Source organism: Pongo abelii, chromosome 3, assembly GCF_028885655.2.
Source record: "Pongo abelii isolate AG06213 chromosome 3, NHGRI_mPonAbe1-v2.0_pri, whole genome shotgun sequence".
Taxonomy (NCBI): Eukaryota; Metazoa; Chordata; class Mammalia; order Primates; family Hominidae; genus Pongo; species Pongo abelii.
In genome coordinates this window covers 110,233,959-110,255,746 of record NC_071988.2, presented here as the reverse complement: position 1 = coordinate 110,255,746, position 21,788 = coordinate 110,233,959, and the positions used below count along the sequence as shown (strand labels likewise).

Sequence of the window (21,788 nt, the reverse complement as noted above, 5' to 3'; positions counted from 1 at the left end):
TCAACAGAAGTTATGTTAGGCTCACAGTTAAAGTTGAATTGTTATTTTTGGATGCTTTTTCATAGTATGTTCAGTGGAAAATATTATCTGCAATTTAAAGTGGAGATCAAAGTTGTCACTAGAACCAACTCTCACAAACTAATTTTGAATGTCGCTTTTTAACCAGTACGTTGCACATTATAACTGAAAGCAGACTTCTCTGATACTTGAAGAAAAAAAACTGCAATTTTTTTTGAGACAGCGTCTGGCTTTGTTGCCCAGGCTGGAGTACAGTGATGCAGTCTCGACTCACTGCAACCTCCACCTCCCAGATTCAAGCAATTCTCCTGCCTCCCGAGTAGCTAGGACTACGGGTGTGTGCCACCATGCCCGGCTAATTTTTTTGTATTTTTAGTAGAGATGAGGTTTCACCTTGTTGGTCAGGCTGGTCTCAAACTCCTGACCTCAAATGATCCCCCTACCTTGGCCTCCCAAAGTGCTGGGATTACAGGCATGAGCCACCGCACCCAGCCACAATTTTCTTAAAATAGGTAAATTTGGGCTTGAATTTTATTTGCTACTAGCTTGAATTTTACTACTAGCATTACTATAATTCCAGAAATTATATAATTTTCATTGTAATAATATCTTCTATTATAACTTATAACCTATTTTTAAAATAAAAATACTCCAGGAAGTTGAAAGAAGACATTAAACAGAGAAATAATTTAGTTAAGGAGCTTGCCACTTTGTATTGCCTTATAGAAGACATAGCATTTGAGCTGGATCTGATGAAGATAATTCAGATGATGAAGATAATTTAGATAGGAAGAGAAAGAAGACAAGAGTATTATAGATATGCTTATTTAGGAGGTATAACAGGTATTTTGGAATTGTAAACTGGAATTAGTTGAGATAAGGCTGGAAAGGTGTAGTGAGGCCAGGTCGTAGAGGACCTTGAATGCCTGGTTCAAGTATTTTTTCATTCTTTCATTCATTGAACAAATGTTTGAGTGGTTAACCACTTGTTCCAGGAACTGCTTTAAGACTGGAGATGCAGAGCAATGAACAAAACCAGCGAGGCCCCTGTGTTAAGGAACCGTACATTCTAATGAGGAAAGCAATAGAGAGACATAATAGAAAAAAGGACTGTGAGGAAGATGATTTCAGCTCTAATAAATGAAAGGTATTAAGAAATTATAACAGTCTAATAGACTGATGCAAAGATCATTTTAGTTTGAGTAGTCAGGAAAAGTTTGTTCTGAGACATAAGGAGGGGGAGAAAGTCTGTAAAAATCAAGGAAAGAGCATTCCAGGCAGAGATAATAGCAAATGCAAAAGAACCAAAATAGGAGAACCTCAATTTTATCCCAGAGGTAATACGAAGCCAATGAAAGTTTGAGCTGGGTAGAGGAGGTGATAGATACCATAGGGAGTTAGTATATTAGGAAAAGTAACCTTCCATCAGTTTGCAGGATAGACTGGAAGAGGTAGAGTTTGGAGGCAATTGCAGTGTTGGTTCCTTCAACAGATGTTAATCTTTATTGAAATCTAGTTATGTGGCATTTACTGGAAAGATGTAAATCTCCCACTTGGGGAGATAGAAGATGAATGAATAAAAATTCAATAATTTGCCTTAAAGACACACTTACTATATATGCCTATTATGTACTAGACACTGAAATCATAAATAAGATTCAGGCGCATCTCTTGAGAAACATAAAATACAATTCAAAATACATAGAAACATAAAATACAATTCAAATACAATACAAAACACATATGAGTTTATCAGGCAGGGAAATAGAGATAAGGGTGCCCCTGGAAGAAAAAGCAACAAGTGTGAGGACATTCAGGGCAGTGAGGACAATTTGGGGGAGAACTGCAAGTGTTGCAGTGGATTCAGGACATCTGCAGTTTATAATGTGGAATGTAGAAGAAGGTAAAGGTGAATTAAGAGACCAAGCTAAATAGGTCAGATCATGAAAAACTATATCCCATGTTTGGATTTTCTCTTGAAAACAATAGGGAGTAATTCTAGGAATATAAGTAGAAAAATGATATAAATTGATTTGTGTCTTATCAAAGATCCCATGACAACCATGGAAAGGAAAGGAACAAGGAAAGATGAATGGAAATAATAAGAGGTGCTGGGAGACCAGCAAGCAGGCCTTTGGAGCAATTCAGTGCAAGTAAGAGCCTTCCCAAAGTCATTGTCACTTACTGAGAACTAGCAGGTGTGGACGAGTCTTTGTCCCTTGAAGGTGTGGAAGAGAACAGACTACTGCTTACAGGAGGGCTTGGTCCAGAAATGGTTGGAGTTTTTCAATGTTTATTGTGTTTCATCTGGGGTTTTTAAATATTTTAATGAATCAAATGTAGGCAGGTTTAGATGCTTAACGGGCAGAGCCAGTGGAGAGGAGAAGCTGATGTTGCAAGCCAGGAGGTAATAGAACAAGGACCTCCAGGAGGGAATCCAGAGACCAGGTGGCCATATCTTGTGTAAGGCAGCTTGGGCGCTGTACAACCACAAGGACACTTTTCACATTATAGCTTCTGTGAACAAACAGTGCTGGGAAGGACACCTTCTGCATGGTGGAGAGAGAAGGTCATAAGCAATAGAAAAATTAGCCTTGGCCAATGAGGAACAGTTGGAAAAGAATAAGGGGCACAGATACAAAATACTGGTCCTCTTTACAGTTTTCTTCTCTAGTTTAAAAATCAGAGTCAAGTGGCTAGGTGACAAGAGCTAGTGTCAATGTTATTTTGCCAAATTACCTTGTAAAGAATTATGTCAAAAATGCCTTAAGTGAAATAGTGAGAAGAAAAATTCAAATGTTTGTTGTTTATGTAATTTTTTTTTTTTTTTTTGAGACAGAGTCTCACTCAGTCACCCAGGCTGGAGTGCAGTGGCTCGATCTCTGCTCACCACTGCAAGCTCCACCTCCTGGGTTCACGCCATTCTCCTGCCTCAGCCTCCCGAGTAGCTGGGACTACAGGCGCCCGCCACCACGCCCAGCTAATTTTTTTGTATTTTTTTTAGTAGAGACGGGGTTTCACCATGTCAGCCAGGATGGTCTCAATCTCCTGACCTCGTGATCTGCCCGCCTCAGCCTCCCAAAGTGCTGGGATTACAGGCGTGAGCCACCGTGCCTGGCCTGTTGTTTATGTAGTTTTTATTCATCCAATCAGAAAATGAAAATAAGTTTCCTGCTTCCAAGTTAACAAGACTCTCCTTTTGGAGAATGAATCAGTATTTCTGAGATACAAATCAAGAAGTGAGGTTATGGAGAGAAGGCATAGCTAGCCATTGCTGTAGCAACTATTTGTTCTTCTGGTTGACATATATTATCCCCAGTTAAAACAAATGCTTAGCTGTATTTATAAATTTCTTATATTTTTTCTAGTTTGTTTGTTTTTTAAGACAGGCTTTCACTCTATCGCCCAGGCTAGAGTGCAATGGTGCAATCTCAGCTCACTGCAGCCTTGACTTCCTGAGCTCAAGCGATCCACCAATCTAACTACCTTGGCCTCTCAAAGTGCTGGGATTACAGGCATGAACCACCATGTCCAGCCTAACTTTCTAGTTTCTAAAAGTAGAGCCAGACAACCTTAAAAGTCTAGATACAACAACGTTATCCATGTTTAACCTGGCCACCTCTAGCACACAGAAACTTTTTCAACTTCCTGTCTCTACCCATAGATCTACTGTATCTGTGAAGAGATGTTTACTTTTTAGTTTCATTTACCTCCTTGTGAGGTAAATTATCAAAAGATAATTGGAGATAATTAAAAATAAATTTTAAATCCTTTATATATCTTTGAAGTAACCAAATCATGTTAAATGTGTAACATAACATAATCATATTTTTATTTCAAAAATGAAATTATGAAGCCATTTTCATTTGCAATTACTTGCCAGAACAAGTTATTGGCTAGTTCATATATTTTAAATTTAAAAATAAATGTGCATGTGTGGAAAATACACAGAGCCCACAAAATCTTTCTCCAAATCTTCTACTTAACAATTTATTATTTGTCCTAGTCTTAAATGGTAGAATCACTTGGTAAAGTTACTAAAAGTCACTGAATTGTAGAAATAGGTGGGTTTTATGATTTGTAAAATATACCTCAATAATACTGTTTAAACAAATACAAATGCAAAAAATGTTGGAGTGAGGAGGGACATGCTTTAACAAGAATGTCACTTGATTGCAAAATGCTAAAATACAGCCATTGTTATTAAGCCAATGCTGTCTGCAGAGAGAGTTAATGTTTGTTACATTTTAAGAGATTTTTGTCCTTCATACTTTTCTTTGACTACATCAGAGCATGGTGGCAGGAATAAAGGTCAGGTTCTCATGAAAGGTGATTCCTAAGGAGGGAGAGGAAGAGGGGGGAAAAGCTCTTTGTTTTCTCATCCTGGCAGGATTCCAATTTGTAGCTTACTGTACTGTAATCAAAAGTTATTGAAGTAATCAGTATTTCAGGGAGATGTTAAAACAGAAAGAATAAGCTGAAACATCTTGGAAGTTTCATAAAAAATCATAGTTCCATTGTTTGTAAGCAGAAAAGTTAACCAGTTTGCTACTGGGATTAAGACAAGCTCTGTGACTCTAGGAAAATTGTCATTAGGTTTGAGTGTAAACAGAACTTCATGGCCTTCTTTCAAGGTACTATAGATAAGCTGACAATTAATGAAAGTTTTGTACTCGGGTGTCTCATAAAGAGATTAATATTAAATGTTTTTATTTTCTATAATGAGAATAAAGAAATAGCTACCACTATGCCGAGTATTTATCTAAAATAATATGAAGAATATATAAAGAAAATGTCTTTGCTTATGTTACAGATGTGTTCTTAATTTGATAAATAAATGGGGGAAACATAATAAATCACTTTTCAATGTATATTAAAAATAAATCTTACCGTGGGAGAGTGTGTTTCAGATGAGAGTTGTTCTATTCTAAAAGTACTTTCTTATCTATTTATTCCTTTTCCCAATACTTTTTCATTATTTAGGAAATACATTCTTCTTAAAAAATTTGATACATCACTGATGGCTAAAGTTTCCTTTGATTCTCTTGCTTCACTATTCTAATTCACTCTTTCTCCCCCAGGGGTAACTGCTATTACAGGTTTGATAATGTGTTCTCCCAGACTTATTTCTATGGATTTCCCCAGGAATGTATCTCACACATTTTTTCAATTTTTTTTGAAATTCATTTTAGTAAATGTATTGTGGTGCTTCACAAATTCTTGAAAATTCTATTTCCTGTATTGCTTCCTCCTGCTGCGATGTTCCTTCCCTCGCCCTTCTGTCCAAAATGGAGCGTCCTCAAAGTTTCCTTCCTGGGCTGTCTGCTCTGTCTGTCTGCTGTTCCTTCCATGGCTAATCTAGTGCCACAGAAGGAAAAAATAAAAAATCAGTATCTCAGGCCTGAGCTGAGTCCTAAGTCTCCAGTGGCTGCCAGACAATCTCCACTTCAGGATGTACCTTAAACTCACTATGCCCAAACAGAACTCACTCTCATTTTTCCCTCTCAACTTGGTTCTGTATTTCGTTGTCCCAACCACCAGACTCAAAACCTTTTCTATCATCAATCACCAAACCTTGTCAGTGTTTTTTTTCAATGTCTCCAACATGCCTTTCCTCATGATCTCAACCCTAATGTAGGTCTCCATCACCTTGTGGTTAGATAATTATTACATTTTATCCATTCCACTAACGTACTGGATTCATTTTTGTCACACAAATTATTCCAGTGCCTTTGTCTTCAACTCTTAACTCTATATATGATGACTTCTGGTTCTGTATTTACCATTTAGAATTTTCTACTGAGCCACATTCATGTCACTCTAACTAGCTGACTTGTCTTCCCAGTCTCTCGGATAACCCAAACCCTTCCCCTACTCCCTACCCCTGTCATCCAGTCATAGCCAGCCAACTCCAGAATGCTCTTTGACAACCTCACTGCTCACTGTCTTTATTTGGCCCCACAGCTTCCTCACCCCTTACCATCTCTGCAGACACAGGAGTTTAAACAGACTTCACTCCTGCTCAGAACTATGTAGTGGCTTACTTGTGCCTAGCCTAAAAGGAACCCCTTGCTCTGCCCTCTACCTGCCTCTCCAGCTGTCTTTCCCCCAACTCTATGCTTGTCTTTTCCTCATACCTAGAGCCATCAGAGAACCCACACTTTCCAGGACTATCTTGGTTCCAGATAGTCTCTTCATGATCCGATCATGTGTCATATTTTGTCTTGATATTTGCATTACAAATTATAATAACCCTATGTATAACATTTTTTGGCTATATCACACTTCTGTCAGGCAGCCCTGTAATAATAATGTCAGATCTGCAAAATGACCTTGGGTGAAGAACCCATGATTCTGAAAAGGTTGTTCATTTCACAAATATTTATTGAGTTAGGTGAATTATCCAAGATCATGTAGTTATTACAGAGTCAGGCTGAGATTAAATACAGTTTCAGGCTGTGATTATTTCACTATTATTTCCTACCTGACTTTTACTTTGAGTTCCTTTCCCACATAAAAAGTATGTGTTTATATTTTCTTTCCAACCTGATTATGAGTTTCTGAAGAAGAGAGACTGTATCTTAGGTCTCCTTTGTGTCCACGCTAGTACTGAGGGGGCATGTACTCAGTTGCTGTTGCCCTAGTTGTTATTGTGATATTGTTATATGTGCCCAATTTGAATTTGAATTCCACTGTCAGATGAGAACACTGACCTTTCTTCATCTAGCTGACCTAGACCTAGGTTAGAGATTGAAGTCTGACTCTAAAATAATATAATTTTTTAATGTGTCAGTTTTCTCTCTTCAGGTCCTTGGAAAGTACTGACCCAAGGCAACCCTGTACTGCACACCCTTAGAGATACTACAGAAGTCAGGATAGCCGTGCGGTCTCATTGTCCCCACATCGTTGCTGTCCATCTTGTTGCATGTCTGTCTATCTATCTGGGAGAAATCCATTGTTTTACAAGGCTCGTAATATTTCTCTGCAGCTCTCTGCACTTGTGGCAGAAAGTTTGTGCCTTCTGACACTTGTCAAAGAACACTTTATAATTTAATAATGTATTACAATAGTGCATTTCATGAGAATCAAACTTTCAGCAATATTAATCATGAATCAGTGTTCAACAACATTAACTGTAACCATTGCCCTTCAAGGTATCTAATCTGCAATTAAATATAACTGACTTCATTTCTGAAGTCCAGCCAGCAAAAAAAGCAGTCATAACTATCCTGTGTTTGTACTTCATAAAGGGCACTCCAATTACTTCCTGAACATGTGTTTGTTCCCTTACAGTGTTTCACTCTCTGCTACTTGGAGCCAAGTTTCAGAATTTTTTAATTGACTACTGAAGCTGAAATGAAGCAAGGATTCTTAGATACAAGATTTATAATCACATGTACAATATAATTTGAAAAATTACCAAATATAGCCGACTGCAGGAGCAGCTAAAGTAGCACCTGTATGAATGAGGGAGCGTCTCAGGCTGCCTTGTGAAAAGCACAGCGTGCGCATCAGCACGCAATTCCCCTGCAGAACTGCCATTTCCTGAGATGTTTCCACTCTCTGGCTTTCATAAGAAAGATGTATTGAAAGGTAGACTCGAAAAGGGCCCCAACCCCTCAAACTGGATTAGAAGAAATACCTAACTCTGTCTTTGCATGCAGACCATTTTGTAATTTATTCTTGACCGCCACTAGCTCCCATGAAAAAATATCCCAAGGCCTTAGATAAACTATTTCATGTAAGTGAAATATCTATTAAAAATATTTTCTAGGCTTAACTTCAGTCTCCTTTTCAAATAAAAGTCTCCGATATTTCTCTCAGTATTTTGATTATTAAAGAACAAATTATTCTTTACTCATGCACCAAAATCTGCCCTTCAATACAATTGCTATGACTACTTGAATTTTGACATTTTACTGGAATCCAAACTTCAATTAAATGTTTTTTTCTAATTCTGTTTACAGTATGAGTAGTTGATGAAATGGTAGATAAGTAATGGTAAAGAAATGTATTGTCATATCTTCAGATAATTTCTAGTGGCATTTAGATCAACAGAGTATATCTGGACTTCTGTGATCTTAGCTGGATTTATTTTAGTAATTCAAAGTTAACAGATTGTTATTGGGCACAATCTATGTACTGCACATATGCACTGGGCCCTGAGGGGCCAGACATAACTAAGGTGTGGTGTGTATTGTTAGATGTCTACCAGTCCATTAATTGAGACAAACTTATACGTGATTAACAATAATATATATAGAAAGATGTTTAAAAGCAGCACAATAGAAGTGATGTAAAAGCAAAGAGGATTTGTTGAATGAAGTTCAAGGTCTTCAAAGGTCTTTAAAAAATCTGGCTAAGCCTGCCTTCCTGGTTTACGCTTCTATGGTTCTTCATTCTATATCTGAGCTACATACAACCACATTATTTCAAATGTTTCCCAGTAGTTTCACAGTTCCGTATCTCTGCTAACATTTTTCCCTTTTATCTGGAGTGTCCTTCTCCCACTTTGTCAACAGTCAGTTTAAATTTCTTCTTGTCTATGAAGTTCCCTCTAACTCTTGCACATTTTATATAAATAGAATCACATAGTATGTGTTCTTTTGTGTCTCTCTTCTTTCACTTAGCATATGTTTTGAAGGCTCATCCATGTTGTAGCATGTATCAGTACTTCACTCCTTTTTATGTCTGAATAAATAAATATTTCATTGTATGTATGAACCACATTTTGCTTATCCACTCATTAGTTGATGGACATTTGGGTTGGATCTACTTTTTGGCTGTTATGAATAATGCTAGGATGAACATTTCTGTAGAAGCCTTCGTATGGGCATATATTTTCAGTTCTCTTGGGTATAAGCCTAGGGGTGGAATTGCTGAGTCATATGTTAACTCTATGTTTAACTTTTTTGAGGAATGACAAAGCAGCTGCCTGATTTTGCATTCCTTTCAGCAATGTTTGATGGTTCCAGTTTCACTACATCTTCACCAACAATTGTTATCGTCTGTTTTTTTATTATAGCCATCCTACTGGATGTGAAGCGATGTCTCATTGTGTTTTGATTTGCATTGCCCTAATGAATAATGATGTTGAACATCGTTTCATATGTTTAGTGGCCATTTCTATATCTTCTTTACATAAATGTCTTATCAAATTCTCTGTTAATTCTTTATTCTGGATATAAGACCCTTATCAGATATATGATATGCAAATATTTTCTCATATTCTATGGATTGTCTTTTCAATTTTTTTTTTTTTTTTTTGAGACAGAGTCTCACTCTGTCACCCAGGCTGGAGTGCAGTGGCGTGATCTCGGCTCACTGCAACCTCCGCCTCCCGGGTTCAAACGGTTCTCCTGCCTCAGCCTCCTGAGTAGCTGGGATTACAGGCACGTGCCACCATGCCTGGCTAATTTTTGTATTTCTAGTAAAGACAGGTTTCACCATGTTGGTCAGGCTGGTCTTGAACTCCTGACCTTGTGATCGGCCTGGCTCAGCCTCCCAAAGTGCTGGGATTACAGGCATGAGCCACCGCACCCGGTGTCTTTTCAATTTTTTGATAGTGTCCTTTGAAGCACAAAATTTTTAATTTTGATGAAGGCCAATTAATCTATTATTTTCTTGTTTATAATGTTGATGTCACATCTAATAAACTGTTGCATAATGTAAGATCATGAAGATTTACATCTGAGTTTTTTTCTAAGAGTTTTATAGTTTTAGTTTTTACATTTAGGTCTTTGATCCATTTTGAGTTAGTTTTTACATATGCTGTATGGTATGAGTCTAGTTTCATTCTTTTGCATGTGTATATCCAGTTGTCCCAGCACCATTTGCTGAAAAGAATATTATCTTCCCATGGGGTGTTTTGACCCTCTTGTCAAAAATCTGAACCTGATTTTTCAAAAAACTAATTTAGGATTCTTACTCTTCTCCCTCCCACCTTCATTTTCTGAGAACATTAACTTTCAATTCAATAGAGATATGAGCATGGTTTAGATCTACAAAATATAATAGCACAGTCCAGAGGTTTTTATTTTTTTCAAGCAGCAATCAGGAAAGACTGCTCTTATCCTCCTACTTCCCAAATCTACCAACATATTCACATCTGCATCCTTATACTCTGCCTTCTCTCCCATTACAGTGGATGAGCTGAACCCGCACCTCTCTAGGGTCATGTATGTGTATTCTCGTATGTGTACTCTGAGTCTCATTCCCTCTCGCTCAAGGGCTATGTTGGAGGCTACCTCCCTCCTTTATATCATCACTTACCCCTTTTTTTCTAGACTAGTCCCATCAGCAAAGAAATATGCAATAAATAGCTCTCAACATTTTTGTAATCCCTCTCTAGAAACCATATCCCTCTTCTCCATTGGAGCAAATCTCTGATAAAGGATTGTATGTACTTGCTGTCTTTATATCCTTTCCTCTCATTCTTCAACCCACACACCACTTAATGTGTTCTTGTTAAGAACAACAACCTCTATCATGGCAAATCCAAAGGTCAGTCTACTGTTCTCATCTTACTCTATCTCTCAGCACTATTTGACCCAACTGATCACTCCTTTTTGAAGCACTTTCTTCACTTTGCTTAATGTAACATTACAGTCTCCTGGTTTTCCTCTGACCTTCCTGGATATCTTTTCTTAGTCTCTTTTGTATAAGCTTTCTTCTTTTCGGACTTCTCAAATTTAGAGAACCCCAAGTCTCAGTCCGCTGACGTCCTCTCAACCTATACTCATTCCTGGGTGCTTTCATTCAGTTCTATGATTTTAAACGCTATCTTTACTCATAAGCCTCCAAAAATTATACTTCTAGCTCTAGCCTCTTCATTATATTCCAGGCAGTTATATCCAGTTGGCAAGACCAGCTACTTAGTTTGTTCTCCCCATCCTCCACCCCCCAGGACAACGTTGGGGGGCAGATTTAACAATTATTAAAAATGTTAAGATGTTGACAGCAAAGCATAGGGCCCTTCTGAGTATGGGCTCTGTGAGACTGCACTTTTCTTTTTTTGTTTTGTCTCACTATGTTGACCAGGCTGGTCTCAAACTCCTGGCCTCAAGTGATCCTCCCGCCTCAGCCTCCCAAAGTATTGGGATTACAGGTGTGAGCCACTGTGCCCAGCCAAAACTGCACATCTTATATGCCCCTGCCAGTTGAACAAGTCCACTTCAATATTTAACAAGCATCTCACATTCAATCTACACACAATAGAATTCCTAATTTACACTCCTAATTTACATATTTTTCCTTTGTCTATTGACTGTCTATTCCATGAGATTGTAAGCTCCATAAAGGCAGGAAATTCAATTTTATTTACTCCTCTATACACTCTATTGCCTTAAAGAGTACCTGTTGAATGAATAAATAGATATGTGCTTTATTTTTAAAAATAAGGTTTGGCTTTTTTTTAATAAATCTGTAAAAACTAAGAGGCTATTTTATAAATAATTGCTGTTAGATCTATAACCCATACCAGGTGGATTACATATTTAAACATAAAAATAAAATAGCAAAAGTATTGAAAGACAATATGGGTATATATGTTATAATGGAGCTGGAAAGGAGTTTCTAAGTGTAGAGTTAAAAAAAGAGGTTTCACAGTATAACATTTTTAGAATTCTGAATGTCAAAAATAAAACAAAAGCCCAGGAACAAAATAAATAACATGATGATAAGAGTATTTGCATTATATAAAGAGAACATTTAATATTCTTTATATAGAGAGAACACAAGTAAAACAATTAAAAAAACACAAACAAGGGAAAAATGAAAAAATGCTGTGAACAGGAAATTCACAACAGTAGAAGTAAGTGTAATCTCACTAATAATCAGAGAAATTTAATCTGCAACTATAAGGAGCTGCATCTTCCAATGTTTATGAGCATAGAAGGAAATAAACACTAGCTGCAGGTAAAAGTGCAAGTACTGCAGTGAAATTTGTCATTATTTATCAAGCAGCTAAAAATGTGTATTTTCTTTTTCTTTTTTTTTTTGAGACAGAGTCTTGCTGTGTCGCCCAGGCTGGAGTGCAGTGGCGCAATCTCGGCTCACTGCAAGCTCTGCCTCCCGGGTTCACGCCATTCTCCTGCTTCAGCCTCCCGAGGAGCTGGGACTACAGGCACCTGCCACCACGCCCAGCTAATTTTTTTGTATTTTTTAGTAGAGACGGGGTTTCACCGTGGTCTCGATCTCCTGTGGTCTCGATCTCCTGACCTCGTGATCCGCCCGACTCGGCCTCCCAAAGTGCTGGGATTACAGGCATGAGCCACCGCGCCCAGCCAAAATATGTATTTTCTTTTACACTCATTAATTATCCTAGAAATTATTCTACAGATATCATTCTCAATGGGCTGAAAGATAGAGCTTCAAGATTTTTGTTCATGGCACTTTTATTTTAGCACTTCTTTTCCATATTCAATGCTTAATAATATGGAGTCATAAAATAAGCTGTTACAAATTATATTTTGCTGCACAACAGCAGTCTTCAAAACTTTTGTTTCAAGCCTCTTTGGTATATTGTTATGCGTAGGTATATCCCTGGGGGATTAGGTTTCAGGACCTCCTGTGGGTACCGAAATTCATGGACAACTTAAGTCCCTGATATAAATGACATACTTGCATATAACCTATGCACATCTTCCTGTATACTCTAAATCATCTCTAGATTACTTATAATACCTAATACAATGTAAATGCTATTTAAAGAGTTGTATTGTTTAGGGAATAATTACAAGAAAAGAAAGTCTGTGCATGTTCAATAAAGAAGCATTTTTTTCCCAAATATTGTTGATCTTAGGTTGGTTGAATCCATAGATGTGGAACCCATGGACACAAAAGGCCAACTGTATTCTTAAATGTTACTGAGAACACAAAGAAATTTCATTTATGTGGGCTATATCTATTGACATATAGATATAACTGAAAAAGAAAGACTTTTAATATGTATTTATCGCTATTTAAAAATAATCATTTTAACATAATTTTGTTTTGTTTTGTTTTGCTTTTTTTTTTTTGAGACTGAGTTTCCCTCTTGTTGCCCAGGCTGGAGTGCAATGGTGTGATCTCGGCTCACCGCAACCTCCGCCTCCCAGGCTCAAGCGATTCTCCTGCCTCAGCCTCCCAAGTAGCTGGGATTACGGGCATGTGCCACCGCACCTGGCTAATTTTTTTTGTATTTTTAGTAGAGACGGGCTTTCTCCATGTTAGTCAGGCTGGTCTCGAACTCCCAGCCTCAGGTGATCTGCCCGCCTCGGCCTCCCAAAGTGCTGGGATTACAGACGTGAGCCACCGAGCCCAGCAAAGGCTGACTATATTCTTAAACGTTACTGAGAACACAAAGAAATTTCATTTACATGGGCTATATCTATTAACATATAGATATAACTGAAAAATAAACAGTTTTAATATGTATTTATCACTATTTAAAAATAATCATTTTGGTCAGGCACAGTGGCTCACACCTGTAATCCCAGCACTTTGGGAGGCCAAGGTGAGTGGATCACCTGAGGTCTGGAGTTCAAGACCAGCCTGACCAACATGGGAGAAACACCGTCTCTACTAAAAATACAAAATTAGCTGGGCGTGGTGGTGCATGCCTGTAATCCCAGCTACTCAGGAGGCTGAGGCAGGAGAATCACTTAAACCGGCAGGGCAGAGGTTGTGGTGAGTGGAGATCGTGCCATTGCACTCCAGCCTGGGCGACAAGAGTGAAACTTCATTTCAAAAAAGTAAAATAAAAATAATCATCATTTTAACATAATTTTTTTTTCTTGAGATGGAGTCTCACTCTGTCGCCCAGGCTGGAGTGCAGTGGCACAATCTCAGCCCTCCGCAACCTCCACCTCCCAGGTTCAAGTGATTCTCCTGCCTCAGCCTCCCAAATAGCTGGGATTACAAACACCCGCCACCATGCTCAGCTAATTGTTGTATTTTTAGTAGAGACGGGGTTTCACCATGTTGGCAGGCTGGTCTCAAACTCCCGACCTCAGGTGATCCACCCGCCTCAGCCTCCCAAAGTTCTGGGATTACAGGCATGAGCCACCGCACCTGGACCATTTATTAAATATAACTACATTTTTTAAATGAAAAAGAGTGAGAAGATCGCATTGTTTTCCATTTTTGCCAAGCTCTAACAACTGGCTTAATATTAATAGAAGACAGCTGGATTCTCATATCTGCTTCTGCATTAAATCTGTTGCCATATTTTAGAAAGCTTGACTGTACATTCATAAATGAATCAGAGTGAAAAAAGTAGATGACATCTTAGTATTTTACTATGACAATTTTTATACCTTGCAGATCCTCCCAAGAGAGTCTCAAGAACCTCCAAGGGTACTTGGGCCATAATTTGAGAATTTCTGCTATACAGTATAACCACTAAAAATACTTTTAAGGACTAGAAATGTCATAGAAATGTATTACTGACTACTAAATGAAAAATAGTGTTACAAAACAGTACATATTGCATAATCTTTTTTATTGTGGTAATGTATATATAACAAAATTTACCATTTTAATCATTTTAAGTATGCAGTTCAGTAGTATTAAGTACATTCACATTGTCCTATCTTTTATATATGAATTTTTTACAATGAAAGAATATAGAATTTTGTTAAACACTGGATATGGAAGCAATGGGATTGTGTTTAACTTTAATCTTGTCTATATTTTTAAATTTTTTCTACAATGAACATATACTGCATAATTTATAATGCAAAAAAAAAATTTGTTTCAAGTCAAGGATGGATGACAGATGCTTCAAGGAGGAAGTGTTAATTGTCATGTTTTAGAGAACTTATGTAGAGCAGGGGTTCCCAACCCGCAGGCTCTATTAAGAACCAGGCCACACTAGGAGGTGAGCAGCAGGTGAGTGAGTGAAGCCTCATCTTTATTTACAGCCTCTCCCCATCACTAGCACTACTGCTTGAGCTCCGCCTCCTGTCAGACCAACAGCTGCATTAAATTCTCATAGGAATGCAAATCCTATTGTGAACTACACATGCAAGGGATCTAGGTTGCACATTCCTTATGTGAATCTAATGCCTGATGATCTGTCACTGTCGCCCATCTTCCCCAGATGGGACAATCTAGTTGCAGGATAACAAACTCAGGGCTCCCACTGATTTTACATTATGATGAATTGTATAATTATTTCACTATATATTACAATGCAATAATAATAATAGAAATAAACTGCACAATAAATGTAATCACTTGAATCATCCTGAAACTACCCACCCTCTAGTCTGTGGAAAAGTTGTCCTCCATTAAACCAGTCCCTGGTGGCAAAAAGGTTGGGGACCACTGATGTAGAGTGATAACTGAGCTGCTTTGTGACTTGCAATTGTGACTTCAGTCATTCAGGAGGGTAAAATCCTCTGAATGGACAAATCAGAATAGGCGTGAGAAGCTGAGAGAGGATGAATTTTGTTTTGATGGATGGGTATGAGCTAGGGAGGATATTCCAGGCTAGGAGAAAGACCTAAACAAAAACTAGTGATGGGAAACCAGGGCACGATAGGGGGCAAAGTGGTTCATTCAGCTGGGCCCCCAGTCCCTGTATGTGTCTGTAGAGGAGGAGAATACCAGGTCTGCTGAGCATGTGTGGAATTTAGATTTTACATTGTAGGCTATGGAAAGCAATCAAAGCTTTGTGACATGATTAAAGCAGTATTTGGGGAGATCAATTCTGTACAATCTGAATTTAAGGTGAACAAGACCAAAATGAGTAAAATTCATTAGGAAAAAAAAAAGCTGTAATACAGAGGTTAATACAAATTTAAATGCGGGAAAGGGAGGGTGAAGGGGAATGGAAGAGAAGAGTGGTGGTAATAGACTAATGGACAGGGAAGGAAGAGAGAGATAATAGTATTTCATTTAAACTTTTATTAACAAAGTATTCATTCAGGTATCACTTGGTTTGGCCAAATTCTGTACTATTTGTTTTGTAGACAGTGATTTGAAGTCTAGGATGATATTATTTCCAGAGGTATTTACAGTTGTTAAAATTATTTCACTAGACTTTTTAAAGTTTTAAAATTGGATTGATTTGTTTTAAAGTTGTCTTCTTAAAGTAGTATTTTGGAGAATTATTGTGGAATTATCATTTGTTTTAATGCATTTTTTTCTACTTAGTATTTTTATTGTATATATTTAGAGTAAAACATGATGTTTTGATATGCATAATGAAATGCTTAGTACAATGCATTTTCTTTATTTACATAGTGAGTTAATTTCAGTGCTTCTTTGGGGATTCACTAGTTTTATTGGCTTACTTCATTAATTTATGTCTAGCTTATTTCCTAATTTATTTGAAATTTTCTTTTTTCCACTTATATATTTCCTCACCAAAATTCAATGAGGAAAAAAAGATTTTTGGTTTCAAATTCTAATAATGCTCTATACATGAATGACACTAAGAAAAGATAATATAAACATATAAACAATTATTTGATGCACTGAGTCTAATTTTCTGAAATGGATTTTTTTCTTTTTTTTTTTTTTTTTTTTTTGCCAGGCATGGTGGCTCACGCCTATAATCCCAGCCCTTTGGGAGGCTGAGGCAGGAGGACCACTTGAGTGAAGGAGTTTGAGACCAACTTAGGCAACATAGTGAGACCTTATCTCTACAAAAAAAAGTAAAAAAAAAAAAAAAAAAGCCAAGCCTGGTGGTGTGCACCTGTAGAGCCAGCTACTTGGGAGCCTGAGGTGGGAAAATTGCTTGAGTCTGGGAGACAGAGGTCTCAGTGAGCCCTGGGTGACACAGTGAGACTCTGTCTCGTAAAATTAAATTAAATTAATAAATTAAATAAATTGGATTTTTTTTTTAAGACGGAGTCTCACTCTATCACCCAGGCTGGAGTGCAGTGGCATGATCTCAGCTCACTGCAAACTCCGCTTCCCAGGTTCAAGCGATTCTCCTCCCTCAGCCTTCCGAGTAGCTGGGATTATAGGCACGCACCATCACATCTGGCTAGTTTTTGTATTTTTAGTAGAGATGGGGTTTCACCATGTTAACCAGGCTGGTCTCGAACTCCTGACCTCAAGTGATCCACCTGCCTTGGCCTCCTAAAGTGCTGGGATTACAGGCATGAGCCACCATGTTCAGTCTTGGATTTTTATGTGGATTTTTAAAATATTTTGTTTTGTTTTTGTTTTTGTTTTTAAATCAGATCATCTAAAATGCAGTCGGAGTTTGACACTTTAAGGACTAATACTGTAATTTTTAAAATAGGACCTATTCTTTTTTTAATACTTCGATTTTTCAAAAGAAAATGTTTAATGAACAAAATAAGGCAGAAGGCTTTAACTCACTGAGGTGCTATTCATTGCTTATTTGTTTTTTAAGTTCCGGGTACATGTGCAGGGTGTGCAGGTTTATGTAGGTAAACGTATGCCATGGTGGTTTGCTGCACCTGTCAACCCATCACCTACGTATTAAGCCCCGCGTGCATTAGCTGTTTTTCCTGATGCACTCCCTCCCTCCAACAGGCCCCAATGTATGTTGTTCTGCTCCCAGTGTCCATGTGTTCTCTTCGTTCAGCTCCCACTTATACGTGAGAACATTTGGTATTTGATTTTCTGTTTCTGCATTAGTTTTCTATGGATAATGGCTTCTGGCTCCATCCATGTCCCTAAAAAGGACACTATCTTGTTCCTTTTTACGACTGCATAGCATTCCATGGAGTATGTAAACCACATTTTCTTTATCCAGTCTATCATTGATGGGCATTTGGGTTCATTCCATGTCTCTGCTATTGTGAATAGTGCTGTGGTGAACATACATATGCATGTATCTTTATAATAAAATGATTTATATTTTGGGGTGTATATACCCACTAATGGGATTGCTGAGTCAAATGGTATTTCTGTTCTAGATCTTTGAGGAATCACCACACTGTCTTCCACAATGGTTGAACTAGTTTGCATTTCCACCAACAGTGTAAACGTGTTCCTTTTTCTCCTTAACCTTGCCAGCCTCTCTTGTTTCTTGACTTTTTAATAATCACTATTCTGACTGGCATGAGATGGTATCTCATTGTGGTTTTGATTTGCATTTCTCTAATGATGAGTGATGTTGAGCTTTTTTTCATGTTTGTTTGTTGGCCACATAAACCTCTTCTTTTGAGTAGTGTCTGTTCACGTCTTTTGCCCACTTTTTAATGGGGTTGGTTTTTTCTTGTAAATTTGTTTAAGTTCCTCGTAGACTTGATATTAGACCTTTGTCAATTGGATAGATTGCAAAAATATTCTCCTATTCTGTAGGTTGTCTGTTCACTCTGATGATAGTTTCTTTTGCTGTGCAGAAGCTCTTTAGTTTAATGAGATCCCATTTGTCAATTTTTGCTTTTGTTGCAATTGCTTTTGGTGTTTTCATCATGAAATATTCGCCCATGCCTATGTCCTGAATGGTATTGCCAAGATTTTCTTCTAGGGATTTTATAGTTTTGGGTTTTACATTTAAATATTTAATCCATTTTGAGTTAATTTTTGTATAAGGTGTAAGGAAGGGGTCCAGTTTCAGTTTTCTGCATATGGCTAGCCAGTTCTCCCAGCACCATTTATTAAATAGGGAGTCCTTTCCCCATTGCTTGCTTTTGTCAGGTTTATTGAAGATCAGACGGTTTTAGGTGTGCAGTGTTATTTCTGAGTTCTCTGTTCTGTTCCATTGGTCTATGTGTCTGTTTTTGTACCAGTACCATGCTGTTTTGGTCACTGTAGCCTTGCAGTATAAAGTCAGGTAGCGTGATACTTCCAGCTTTGTTCTTTTTGCTTGAAATCGTCTTGGCTATTTGGGCTCTTTTTTGGTTCCATATGAATTAAAAAAAAAAAATTCTAATTCTGTGAAGAATGTCAGTGTTAGTTTAATGAGAATAGTATTGAATCTATAAAGTACTTTGGGCAGTGTGGCCGTTTTCACGATACTGATTCTTCCTATCCATGAACATGAGATGTTTTTCCATTTGTTTGTGTCCTCTCTGATTTCTTTGAGCAGTGATTTGTACTTCTCCTTAAAGAGGTCCTTCATTTCCCTTGTTAGCTATATTCCTGGACTTATTCTTGATAACCCAAATAATTATTACTTCCCCTTATTTTTATTTTAAATATATTTTCACTTATTTATTTACAGGGTCAATTCAAATAAAAACACTTCACTTGGTGTTAAAGCAAATTATTTACCAGCCAGTATATTGACATTAAGAGATTTTTATGCTTGTGCTTGGTATTTCATGTCTCAGAAATATGAAGAGTTTATTTTATGTTTTATAGACATAGAATCAGCCAGTCAGTTACCATATCACACTAAATAATTTTGACATGTCTCTAAGGAAGCCCTGCTAAAGCCTGCTTCTCCGCTGTCAGGAAATATCATTTAACAAGGTGAAAGTTCAAGGGGACAATTTAAGGCAGCTGATCTCAGGTGTGGTAGCAGCTGTTGTGTGGGACATGACTTATTTTATGAGAACAGAAACACTATTATCCTGACTCCCACGGGAGATTTGGAGAAAGTCATGCCCAGAGAGTCCCATTCCAGGAAAATGTGCTTGAAGCACTTATTTATTGGCAATAATCACTAACTGGAAGTCCATCTGGCAAAACTGTGGATTTTTCCCTGTCCCAGAAAGTTGAGGAACAATTACATAAGTTGTCTCGAAAATTTTATTTTTAACCACTTTTTATGGAGAATTTTATAGTCCCTCAGTTCTTACAAGAAATTCACTTAAAAAAAAAAAAGCATCCACATGAATTTCTGTACAACTTTGCTACTTCATGTACCATGAATAAATGCTTGTCTTTTGATTTGAAATCAGTACTTAATCTTTTTGGGGAATGTTTTGAATCTTATTTTCTGTGTTTGAAATATTGGAGCCAGTTAGTTGGTGAAGAAGGGAACCCTGAATCATGCACTTCCAGCTGTGGAGGCCTTTAAACCCCATCTCTCTTAGCAGCTCTTCCCTCCCCTCTTCACTGACAGCTTGACAAGATTTTAGAATCCAAATGAATGAACACCGTGAGCCATTTGGGAGTCCAGCAAGCCTACTCAGATAGATTTTAATGAAGTAAGCCCGTATCAGTTTTAAAAGCAAGATACATCATCAGAATTAAAGAGGAGTGTCTTTGAAAAAACAATGATATAATTTCTATCTCTATGGGATATTTTTCTTCTGCAATCTTATATAGACTGGGTAAATCTGATAAATAAATGAGGAAACACATTAAATTATGATGATTTTATTGTTTTTATTTTGGCCTTCAGTAATGCGAGCACATTTATTTCACTGTTACTCAAGAAAATAGTAGTACCTAACTAGAAATCCATTATTCCTGTTAGCCTCAGCTTGAGTATCACTGTTTGCTTTCTAAACCAAGCTTTTTATATGGTTTTGTAATTATTCCTTAAGAAATACTTGAGCTTCCTTACATAAAACAACTCACATACCACCTGTTATTTCCATATATTAGTTTTTTAAAGAGGAATACAATTAAGAATACGATTTAAAACTTGATTTTCCATCTGTTTTTTCTTTGCACCTTCCTCTTTCCTCTAACACCCCACCTGCACCACATCCTTCCTCCACTTCAACTGGCTTCTGCCACTCAGTAGCAGAAGAAGTTTGTTATGGTCCAGTGTATGCCTCAGTGTTCAGAAAGCCATTATGTAAGACTGTGTAGCCATTATTGAATATATATATGCACACACACACATATCAATATAAACCTCAGGTGAGAAGAAAGGATTCTTTATTTCCCATATCCAACTAATAATACATATATCAGTAAGGATAATACTTTATTATCTTGAGGGGCTATCGAATGGTGGAAAAGGTATGGACACTAGCATTTAGATACTGGCTCCATGTCAGCCACTTACTAGCTGAGCATTCACATTAATTGACTTCTTCATTTCCACATCTGTTAAAATGAGCACAGCATAAATTCACAATAAATACTTGCTGCTTTACCTACACGCACTCCTCTGGTTTCTTCTCCCTTTTTTATTGATGTTTTGTTGTTGTTGGTAATGATGACAATATTGTCCTGTAAGCCCAGAAATCCACTAGTGTTTTAACACAGTTTGCTGGAAAACTAGTTTACTCAGGATCTTGTATAACAACACCAGAATATCTAAATTATATATGCACTAAAAATCTTGGCTTCATGATTCTAAATAACTCATGTTAGATTTAGTCCTTACCATTTATAAATACCATGTATCTTTTGGAGGGCATTGCTCCTTAGTGTGTTTTACAAAGATTGACAAGAATATGAGGAAGAACTCCTGCCTGAGACTCACTCTGTCACCTAGGCTGGAGTGCAGTGGCACAATCATGGCTCACTGCAGCTTCAGCTTCCTGGGCTGAAGCGATCCTCCCACCTCAGCCTCCCAAGCAGCTGAGACCACAGGCACATACCACCATACCTTGCTAATTTTCTTTTTTGTAGGGATGAGATCTCACTATGTTGCTTAGGCTAGAAGGACCTTCTTATCAAACTTGTAAGAAATAAATTATTTTAATATATCATTATATCTTAGGAAATAAACCTATCTGATTTTAAAACAATATCTGAAAATACATCACTGTGGCCAAGAAATGTTCTTGGTTCTTTGGTTGTTTTCACTTGATGTTGAAATTAAAAGAAACACAGCCACATGGTTTTTGTTGCTCTTGATAGGACAAGAGCAAATGCAGATATTGCCAAACACTTGGAATCTGCTGAAGAAGTTATGTAAGAAAATTAGAAATCTGCAAGCCAGCTAAAAC

General features: G+C 37.4%; 1 protein-coding gene across 20 annotated transcripts in view; it reads left to right on the top strand.

Annotated features, from left to right (window-relative positions):
- Positions 1-21,788, top strand: part of FAM13A (family with sequence similarity 13 member A) — a 331,498-nt gene that overhangs the window by 207,363 nt on the left and 102,347 nt on the right. The window lies entirely within an intron of this gene.